The sequence below is a fragment of the Octopus bimaculoides genome, chromosome 9, assembly GCF_001194135.2.
Source record: "Octopus bimaculoides isolate UCB-OBI-ISO-001 chromosome 9, ASM119413v2, whole genome shotgun sequence".
NCBI lineage: Eukaryota > Metazoa > Mollusca > Cephalopoda > Octopoda > Octopodidae > Octopus > Octopus bimaculoides.
Window position 1 is genome coordinate 30010426 of NC_068989.1, and position 12098 is coordinate 30022523.

The window sequence follows — 12098 nt, forward strand, 5'->3', positions numbered from 1 at the left end:
TATATAATAAAGATGTAATTGTCTCTATATGTATTTTTTATAGCCAATTACTTTGAATTTCTTGAAATTCTTTTAAGGGATATTTGGATCTACTTGTCATACATGAGGACTTAACTTGAATATGTATTCTACTTACATTTACTGGTTCTGATTGTTGGATATTATTAACCAAATTCTTTTAAAACTGATTGCTTTATTGATATCTGCCTAGATTAAAAAAATTTTTTTTTCTTTTAACTATATATTCTTTTATTCTTTTATTTGTTTCAGTCATTTGACTGTGGCCATACTGGAGCACCGGCTTTAGTCAAACAAATCGACCCCAGAACTTATTCCTTGTTAGCCTAGTCTCTTTTGCTGAACCACTAAGTTATTGGGGCACAAACACACTAACATTGGTTGTCAAGCGATGGTGGGGGGACAAACACACACACACACACACACACACACACACACATACACACACACACACACATATATACAACAGGCTTCTTTCAGTTTCTGCCTACAAAATCCACTCATAAGGCTTTGGTCAGCCCAAGGCTATTGTTGAAGACACTTGCTCAAGGTGCCACACAGTGGGACTAAACCTGGAACCATATGGTTGGTAAGCAAGCTACTTACCACACAGCCACTCCTGCACCTATATATATATATATATATATATATATATATATATATATATATATATATATATATATATATATATTATGTATGTATGTATGTATGGTGCAGGCTCCTGCCTGGTTGGCTCTTGTCAAGTCACCAAGCCTATGGCAGTAGGGAAGGCAGACATTAAACGAGGATGATGATGATGATATGTGTGTGTGTATGTGTGTGTGTGTATATATATATATATGCATGTGTGTATATATGCATACATGTATGTACATTATATATATATATATATATATATATATATATATATATAAACTATGCATGTATAAGTATATATAATAGAGTTTTTTATGTAATCTAAATAACCTGAGTATGTGTCACACACTTTTATTATGTTTAATGGGATTGACATTTTTTAAGTTCAGAAGAAATTGCAGCTAGAATTAATGTCTAAAGATTTTGAAATTTCACATTATCTACATATGTTTCTGAATTTATTATTCACTGGTTCAGGTTTTCTGGCATTAATGCTTATTTCTTTACTCTCTTTTACTCTTTTACTTGTTTCAGTCATTTGACTGCGGCCATGCTGGAGCACCGTCTTTAGTCGAGCAAATCGACCCCAGGACTTATTCTTTGGAAGCCTAGTACTTATTCTATCGGTCTCTTTTGCCGAACCGCTAAGTTACAGGGACGTAAACACACCAGCATCAGTTGTCAAGCTCTGCTGGGGGGACAAACCCAGACACAAACACATACACACACATACATATATATATATACATATATACGACGGGCTTCTTTCAGTTTCCGTCTCCCATATCCACTCACAAGGCTTTGGTCGGCCCGAGGCTATAGTAGAAGATACTTGCCCAAGGTGCCACGCAGAGGGACTGAGCTCAAAACCATGTGGTTGGTAAGCAAGCTATTTACCACACAGCCACCCCTTTAATTTTAAATTATGCTGTGTCTGGGGAGAGTCATATTGTCTTAAAGCTTTATTATCTAACACAGTGACTGGTTTGATTTTCACTCAATTATTATTTATATCTCTTCTTCCAGAATGTTCATTGCCTTTTGTAACCCTGTCAATAGATGTTGACTCTGTCTGTTATTGGAGGTGTATTCTTTTTTTGTCCGCTTGTGTGCATGTGTGTACACCAGTGTACATATGTGCTTGTATATGAACATATGTATGTATGTGTGTATGCATATATGTATTTATGCGTGTGTGTACATACATACGTATGTATATATGTATTTTGCATATTCATCTGTTTGTGTGTGCATGTTTGTATGTATGTGTGTGTGTGTGTGTGTGTGTGTGTACGTATGCATGTGTGTCTATATTACCTATCTATCTACTTACCTATGTATCTATCTGTTTACTTACATATCCAGCAGTTACCTATATATACATACATACATATATATATATATATATATATATATATATATATATATATATATATAGACATATATACATATATAGGTAAGTAAATAGATATGTAAGTAAATAGATATGTAAGTAAACAGATCGATACATTGGTAAGTAGATAGATAGGTACATAGGTAATATGGACACACATGCATACACACACACACACAAAAGGAGATAGAACCATATATGCACACACTCCATAGACACGCATGCATACATATATGCATATACACACATACATGCATGCATAAATACAAACATACATACATATGTGCATACACAAGCACACATGCACACAAACAGACAAAAAGAATGCAGCTCCAATAACGGACATAGTCAACATCCATTGACAAGGTTGCAAAAGGCGATGAAAATTTTGGAAGGAAAAAAAAGAAAGACAAATATATAAAAATATATATAATAAATGAGTGGAAATCGAACCAGTGAGTGTGTCGGATAATAAGGTAATAAGACAATATGACTCTCTCTACTTACAATATAATTTGCTTCAACACATGAATTCACATGAAGAATCTTGCAAACCAGATGATGTTTAATTTTAAACTTTTAAGAATTTTTGTTTTTTCTTTTAAAAAAGATTTCGTTGAAAAATTCATAGAAAATATCTTATAGAAATAAGAAGAAATCTTATTTCATATGAAATTGTTGTTAATTTTCTTATTGCTTTGTATTGTTTAAATTTATTCATCCAGGTTAGCAATAAACAATAAAATAAAAGGAGCTAAGATATATTTGGTAATTTTTCTTTACTTTTACATTTGATGGTAAAGTCTCTATTGAGTGAATGCAAGGGATTTGGAAAGAGCAACTACACAGTTACAATGAATTATTTTAATATCTTTAGAACATTATCTTAAACTTTAAAAACCAAAGATATTAACAACAGTTGGAGCTGACTATTGCACTGTTGCTGCTTTCAATAGACTTATGAAAAGATTAAACATTTAGAAAAGGTACAAGGCTGCTGTTGGGACTTGTAACAAGTACTGTGTGTACTTCTTTTCATGTATAGTTTAGGTTTTGGCATTGGGTGAGAATCAAAGAACTCAATGGCTCAAAGGTTGTGTATATTTCTAAAAGCCTTCTCAGAAGTTAGTGGCAATGAATGATCTTTTTGTATTCTTGTTCTTGTAGTGTGAGAAGCCAAATCAGTTAAAGATTTAGACAGATTCAGCTGACAATGCAGAATTCCAGATGTCTACCTGACTTTGTGCTCCTGACCATCAGGTGATTGGGCTCTAATAAGAACCTTGTAAAGCTTGTAAAAAGTTAAAATGCCTTAGAGTTGCAAGAAACAAAATGTCTTGGGGATATGTAGTACACATAATCTACTTTAAAGGCTTCTAGAAGAGTTTTCTTTTACAAAATAACTAATGAACAGTTTGTAATTCTAATACTGAGCACCATATACATCTAATAGTGAGTTGTCAATTTGTAATAATAAATCTTTCAGTTTCTTAGCTGCTGACACTGCTTCAATCTGTTTGGTATAACTATTTTGATTGTAAGGTATATTATTATTGTCAAAGATTTAAAGCAACGGTAAGTGGCACTTAATAGTAAAATTGATTATATACATGATCAATTTAATTAATACATTATTATTATTGTTGAGTGAAAGATAACAATGCATGCCATCGAAGTGACACTGTGGTACAAATATGAAGCCCAATATACCCATCATGACTGCCCATCTGATAAGGGTACACCAGGCACGTGCATCACAACTACATGTGTGTGACATGGTGACTTCATATCATTATAAACAGTGCATGACCTTGCAGGTGGGGTCCTGTTAGAATTTTCTTCAGGTCAGGTAGACCACCCCACTTAAAAGGTCCCTGAATAAGGTTTGTTTAAGGATGATGAAAGAAACACTTGTGTTTCCAGAGATGAATTATTCCTCTCAATACATGGCTATGATGCTCCCCCACTACTCCTGTTCACGATACGATCAGAGATGCACATATTGTCAGCCACTAAGGGACATGCTCAACTGGTTAAGGTGAAGCAACTGACAAGCAAGTCTGTGGTATTGAGCAGAATATTTGCTGTAGCCCATCTTTTATACCAAGACAAAACATGTACATGATAACATTTCCACTCAGTTAAGCCATGAAAGCCACTGCCTGGTACTGCATCAGGGCAGTTTCATTAATACATTATTATCATTATTATTGAGTGAGAGAGCAGTACATGCCATCAAAGTGACAAAATATACGAAGCCCAGTCTACCCATCATGACTACCTGTCCGGTAAGGGTACACCAGGCGCATGCATCACAACCATATGTGCACAACATAGTGATCACATATGAAGATAAACAGTGCATGACCTTGCAGGTGGGGCCCAGTTAGAATTTTCTTCAGGTTGAGTAGCCCATCTCGTTCAAAAGATCTCTGAATAAGGGTTGTTTAAGGATGTTGAACGAAACACCCATGTTTCTAAAGGTGAATTATCCAAACCCCAAAGAATTCCTCTCAACACATGGCTATGATGCTTCCTCTCTTCTGCTTGTGATCAGAGATGCACATATTGTCAGCCACTAAGGGGCATGCTCAACTGGTTAACATAAAGCAACTGACAAACAAATCTGTGGTATTGAGCAGAATATTTGCTGTAGCCCATCTTTTATACCAAGACAAAACAATGTACATGATAACACTTCCAATCAGTTAAGATAAGAAGCTATGAGAGCGACTGCCTGGTACTGCAGCAGGGCATCATTGAGCAAAATATTTGCTGTAGCCCATCGTTTATACCAAGACAAAACAATGTACATGATAACACTTCTAATCAGTTATTATTATTGTTATTATTATTTTCAACTCAGGTTTTGTTGGACTCCTGACTTGCTACCTGCAGCTTTTGGTACCATGCTATTTGTTCTCTTCAACTTTAGCATACTTCCCTGATGATTCTGGCTGTGCCAAGGAGGCAAACTTTTTGCAACAGCTCTACTGAATACTCTATTCCCATTTCTTTTATGTTCTTCTCAATACCTTCTGATACTGAGCTCAAGGCATCAACAATAATTGGCACTATCTTCACCTTTTTCATTTGCCACATTTGAGCTATCTCATTGTATATGTCTATTTTTTGTCTTCCTTAACTATTTGTACATCAAAAGGGCATAAGGGGCATGCAGCATTAACTATAAAGCACAGGTGGTTCACTTTGTCTACCACCACTAGGTCTGGCTTGTTGTGCTCAAGCACCTGGTCTATTTGAATTGGGAAATCCCACAGGATTTTGCAAGTCTCCGACCCAGCCACTCTTTCATACCATGTCTTGCCTCTCTTTAACCCCCACCCACTTTTCACACAGTTTCTAATGTAGCACTTTTGCTGCTTCATAATGTCACCACAATGTATATTGGTTTTGGGTAAGTTCACAATATGGGCAATGGTTTCAACATAATTACAAATTCAGCACTATGGAGATACTTGCTCATTTCTAATGCTGACCCTCAAAATTGTGGTATAGTACTCTTTAACCAGTCTCACCTATGTTCTCCAGCAGCTTCAGTTGTGGCTACATAGAATTAATTGTGCAGTCATTTGTTGAGTAGCACTTCTTCATGTCCTTCTTGTACTTTTTGTCTTGTTCTTTTGTTCTTTCCCCGCTTTCAATATGCCCTCACCTCTGACTGCCACTAGCAAGGTTTTCTCACTTTGGGTTAGATATCTCAGCAAGTCCCCATGTTCAATATGTACACAGTTTTCCATAATTATCAGTCCCCTTCCTCCATTTGCTCTATTCATGTACAGAAGATCAGCTTCTGCACACAGCTGATGAGCTCCATGCATGGTTAAGAGCTTTCTTGGTTTCCTGTCCAATTTCTTTAGCTCATCCTCTGTCCACTTAAGAATTCTGGCTCTATAGCAAATCACTGCAGTTGTGCACAAGTTTATTGTCAAAATTATGTTTCTGGCATTCAAGTTTGAATCCAATATTTTGCCCAGTCCCTACAGATACTCTTCTTTGTCTTTTCTTTCATATCACCATGCTTAATTCCATTTACTTCAAGTATTCCCAGGTATTTATATCTGGATTTAGGTTCAGTTGCCTTCTTCATTTCACCACTTGGTATACATGTACTTTCTATTCTGACAAACTTTCCTCATCTCATCACCATCACAGAACCATTTGAAAGTCCAAACTCCATCCTGGTATCATTTGCTATATTTTATTCACAGAATGAACTAGACTGTCCAGTTCTGCCTCAATTTTTGTGAACAACTTCAAATTATCCATAAATAGCAGATGATTAAGCTTTTCTTTACCACTTCCCAGAACATATCCCAACTTTGTCTTCTGCAGTATTTCACTCATTCTCAGCACAAAGATAAATAGGGACATACTGCCCCTATTGGAAGATTTCTCTCTTCATTTTCACTTATCCTAAACCCTGATTCCCTACTGTCAATTCAGTTTTCCAACATTTCATATGGTTCCATATAAGGCTTCTCATGTTTTCTGCCACTCCATATTTTCTCATAGTTCTTGTTATCCAAGAGTGTGGTATAATATCATATGCTTTACATTAATCAATCCATGACATGCTCAAATTTGTGTTCCTTTTCTTGCAGTTTCTGATGATTAGCTTGTCAATTAATAGCTGATCTTTCATTCCCTGGTTCCTCTTTTGACATCCTTTCTGCTCATTCAATAGTAGCTCACTTTTCTTTTCTAAGTAACCATACAATTCACTAGCCAAAACACCTGACAGTAGTTTTTACACTAGCAGAAGACACATTATTGGTTGAAAGTTGGGTACAATGTTACCCTTTTTTAGATTCTTGACATAACAATGTCTTTCCTTTTGTTGTCCAACTGAGTACTGAGCCTTCCTGTGGGCATTTATCCAGCTGTTCTGCTATCCTTTCATGAGCCCTCTCAGCTTCTTCATCCAATAACCTTGGATACTATCTAGCTCTGGGCTCTTTCAATTTGGCATTATACTTATCTCATTCAATACACTTGTATTGGACATTTTCACTCAATATTGAGGTTTGTGTTTTAAGGTTAGCCACCAACTTCTTCTTCTTCTTCTTCTTCTTCTTCTTCTTCTTCTTCTTCTTCTTCTTATTATTATTAAGGTGGCAAGCTGACACAATTATTAGCAAGCCAGGTAAAATGCTTAGCAGCATTTTTTCCGTCTTTATGTTCTAAGTTCAAATTCTTTTGAAGTCAGCTTTACTTTTCACCCTTTTGGGGTCTATAAAAAAAGTTCCAATTGAACATTGGGGTTGATGCAATCAACTACCTACAGCCCAACAAATTTCAGGCTTTGTGCCTATAGTGGAAAGGATTATTATTATTATTATTATTATTATTATTATTATTATTATTATTATTATTATTATTATTATTATTATTATTATTAAAGGTGGTGAGCTGGCAGAATCATTAATACACTGGACAAAATGCTGAGTGGCATTTCTTTCTGACTTTTTGAGTTCAGATTCCACTGAGGTGGATTTTGCCTTTCATCCTTCAAGGGTCAATAAAATAAGTACCAGTTGATCACTGGAGTCAATGTAATTGAATACCTCTCATCTACCAAAATTGTCAGACCTTGTGCCTATAGAAGAAAGAATTATCATTACAACTACATTGAAGTTTGCTGAGACAATTTAAATACTTAAATGAAGGCCTTTTCTAACTGATTTTCTAATATCAGGTTGAGTAAAAAGCAAGCAACGTTTTGAACCATGAAGAATTTGTACCAGATTTTTGCAGAGTTTTGAATTTTGCAGAGTTCTGATAATACAGGCAGAGACTTGCCTACATGTATCAATAAATTAACATTGATATTTTTTCACTGTTGTTACAATAATCTGAAATTGAACTGTCAAAGCATGATATTTGAGCAATTTTGCTATTCAACTTCAAAAAAGTATGTAAAACAGCTGAAACTGTTCACGATATCAGCAAAATGTTTGAGGAAATGACCAGTGAGTGGTCAACTTGAAAATGGTTTAAACGATTTCGCAGTGAAGAACTGAGCCTTGAAGATTGGGAGTATAGTGGACGCCCATCTGTCATCAATGATGGTTAATTAAGACCATCATTGAGAAAGATCCATGTAAAACTTCTCAACAACTGGCAAAAGAACTTTAAGTTAGCCAGAAAACTGCCTGCAACCATTTGCATGTAACTGGAAAACCAAAAAAGCTTGACAAATGGGTACCACACGATTTGAATGAAAATCAGAAAATGTGCAGACATGAAATTTGCTTGTTGCTTCTTCTCTGTAACCAAATCGATCCATTTCTTGACTGTATTGTAACTTGCGATGAAAAATGGATTCTCTGTACAATAATAAAAAACGTTCTTCACAGTGATTGGATCAAAATGAAGCACTGAAAACCTTCCCTAAACCCGAGGTCTTCAAAAAGAAGGTTATGGTGACTGTTTGGTGGTGTACTGCTGGACTCATCCACTATAACTTCTTAAAACTTGGAAAAACCATTACTGTAGAAACATATTGCCATGAAATTGCTAAAATGAATGAAAAACTGCTACTCATCCATCTCAGACTGGTCAACAGAAGAGGGTCAATCATTCTTCATGACAATGCTTGACCACACGTTTCACTAATGATGCTTCAGAAGTTGAGAGAACTTGGCTATGAAGTTCTTCCTCACTCAGCTTATTCCACAGACCTTTCTCCTACCGACAATCACTTTTTCAAGCACCTTGATGGTTTCCTGCGAGAGAAGGAGTTCAAAAATCAAACCGATGCTGAAAGTGTATTCAAAGTGTTCATCAACTCCAAAACTCCATATTTTTATGTTACCAGAATAAACAAACTTCTAACTCATTGACAAAAATGCTTTGATTGTAATGGTACTTACTTTGATGAATAACATTTCTGCATTGTTGCAATATATTGTGATGAATTTCATGTTTCAAAACGTTGCTTACTTTTTACTCAGCCTGATAGATAAAATCCAGAATACTGAAAATTTTCCTAGGCTTGTCAAAGATAGAAAGTTTAAGAAGTGGAAACTTCTGAATTGAAATTTGTCTGTAACAGAAAGTAATTGGATGACAACATTTTCATTAAATGTATTTGTATACAATGAAGAGATTTTAACATTAAAACATTAAAACATTAAAACATTTAAAAAGCATGGAGTCAGCTATTTGATATTATCAGAATATTAGAAAAAAAAAATGAAGAGAAGTGGGGAGAGGAAGGAATGAAAGATTGAGTAAGTGAAAGACTTGAACAGGATGAAGAAAAAACTAATGGAGAATGTGAAAATACAGAAATGGTTTGTAGATAACTAAATTTACTCATGAGTGGGAAGCACAAACACAATTTCTAAAGACCCACAATAATTTTCTTTGGTAGAATCCTATTTATCATTTCTTGTACAGTATAAACATTCCATTTTTCACAGAAATGCAATCTATATTCAAAAGTAGTGCATTTAGGCACGAATAACATATTTTTATCCAAGATGGTTGTCTAATGTTACAAGTACACCAAACATAATTTAAGAACAATGACAATGTTGATTTAAAATTAAATTATTCAAATGAAACTAGACAGCAACACATGCAAGTTAAATGAATAAACAGCAATAAAATATTTTAATCAAAGAATATTTGTGGTTATTAAAATTTTAATATATTGATTTAGTATTTATCAACATTTTTGAATTATAATTAACAAACAAAATCAGATTATAGCATTCATAAAAATAATCTCTCAAAACTGGTTATTTAATCTCAGATAAGCCATGCATCACTTAAAGTTATTTTTTTGTGGAAATACTTTCTTTGGAAAAGCTGTTATACATACACTTTTACAGGCTAATAATATTCTGGATTAAAATACTCAGAATAACTAGAAGTTTATCATCTCTTTTTGAATTTGATAACAGAATTGAATATATATGGTAATTAAATATTGATTTCAAATTTCGGCACAAGGCCAGCAATTTTGGGGGTGGGGGTAAGTTGATTACATCAACCCCAGTGCTTGACTGGTACTTATTTCATGGACCCCAAAAGGATAAAAGGCTAAGTCGACCTCAGTGGAATTTGGACTCAGAATGTAAAGACAGATTAAATGCTGCTAAGCATTTTGCCCGGTATGTTAACAATTCTGCCAGCTTGCCTCTTTTATATATGGTAAAATATATTTACCATATACACTCAGGATGTTTGTTTTGAGCAAATTATCCATACTTGTAACCAGTCCAGATTAAAATAAAGATGGAATGGTTTGACAAAATTGATTGCACATAGCCCTAATTAAAAAAATTATTATTCTTTAATCCTTAACATTTAAAGTAGTGCTAGACTGATGTTCTGAAAATATGTTAAATAATTTTCCTTTTTTTTTACATTCCTAAAGTCCTATTTTGATTTGAATTCACTCAGACATAATTGACTTGATGTTATTTAAATCAATATGGTTTTTCCCTTTTGAAAAACTAGTTTAAGAAGAACAAGTAAAAAAATAAAAAGAGTTCTAAAAATGAAAAAACAGGATTGGAGAAATTATTTCTGAAATTGAGTTTAATAATTTTTACTACAAGGGTAAATATTCAAGCGTGTTCACAGTATTTCAGTAATTTCTGCACTTTTATAAACCTAATAGATTAACATTCAAATACATAAGAGCTATTTAGTAAAATTATGCTCAGTGTTAGTCCTAAATTAGCATCCTCAGCATATAATGGTTTCAGATTGAGAAGCTTTGATTAAACTAAGCCCAACTGGTTACTGAAACAAACTATATTTAGCACAGCACTAAGTTTAATGATGCATTTAACTAAAGTCTTTGTTATAAAAATTATCATTATTCTGCTACTCAAGCTGAAAGTCTTTTGCTCAATTCCTTTTTGGTTCTATTACTATAAAATAATGTTGAATCTAGACCTTCAATTTTATCTAAAACAAATCATATAGAATCATTATCACTGGTGTAAATGTTTTCAAAATAGCTTTCGCTTATTCAAGCTTATTTATATAATTTTTCACTGTAGTTTCTATTTTTAGACAATGCTTCAATAAAGTTGAATTATCTTTAAAGTTTTCCAAGCAGTCATTTTTAATCCACTGCCGGATAAGCTTCAGCATGCCATTGTTGGCTTAACTATGTTGATTGTAGACTTACTTGTTGACACTGGACAACTGCAGGTTAGATGGATTGCTCCTGTGGTTGGGTAATTTGGCAGAATTTGAAACCAGAATGCAAAGTGCTAGAGCAAATACTTGAAGACATCTCATCTGATGTTCTAACAATCTACTAATCAATCACCCTGTAGTGGTACTATATTTATTGATAGTGAGAGGAGAAAAGGCAAAGTTGATTTTGAGTGGGATTTGAACTAAGAGCACAGTGAACTAGAATAAATATTGTAAGGCATTTTATTTGATGTTTCATTATATCTGTCAGTTCAGTACCTTTTATATTTAGATATTTATGTAAAATTATACTTTATGGAAAAATTCCATCATTTGGATCACAGGAGCAACATTTGTAAAAATTTGCTTTTACATCCTATAATATAAAGCAGTTGGTAGAGCTCTCTCCTTTCTTTGTTTCTAAGTTATTCATATGAGGATGTGAATTCACCATTACAATTGAGTGAAATTTTTCATGGTGTCTGGGTATATTATTTGAGAATCAAAGCCATGGACATAACACACTGAAATTAAAGTAAATGAACTGTCAAACTTAGCACTACTAGGCTTCTGCTTTCATAATATTGACCTATTATATTGCAATAACAGTCAACTATAAATTCAGTTTTTTTAATATTATGATACACAGAAATGTAAATTTGACATTGCTGAATCCTTTCGTATTGTTTAATAAATAAAGTAAATAACATTTTTTAAAAAGAATATAGAACAAAGAAATCTGGAGTTATCTCATTCTATTATAAGTAAATTTATCTGAAATATCTTCTAGTTTATTCGAGGTTAGTTATAATTTAAATAAGACTTTTGATGAAACTGAACTGTAAACAGTTGGAAAAAATGGATG

General features: G+C 33.8%; 1 protein-coding gene across 11 annotated transcripts in view; it reads right to left on the bottom strand.

Moving 5' to 3' along the window:
* LOC106875847 (coiled-coil domain-containing protein AGAP005037) overlaps positions 1 to 12098 on the bottom strand; it is an 877187-nt gene that overhangs the window by 31559 nt on the left and 833530 nt on the right. The window lies entirely within an intron of this gene.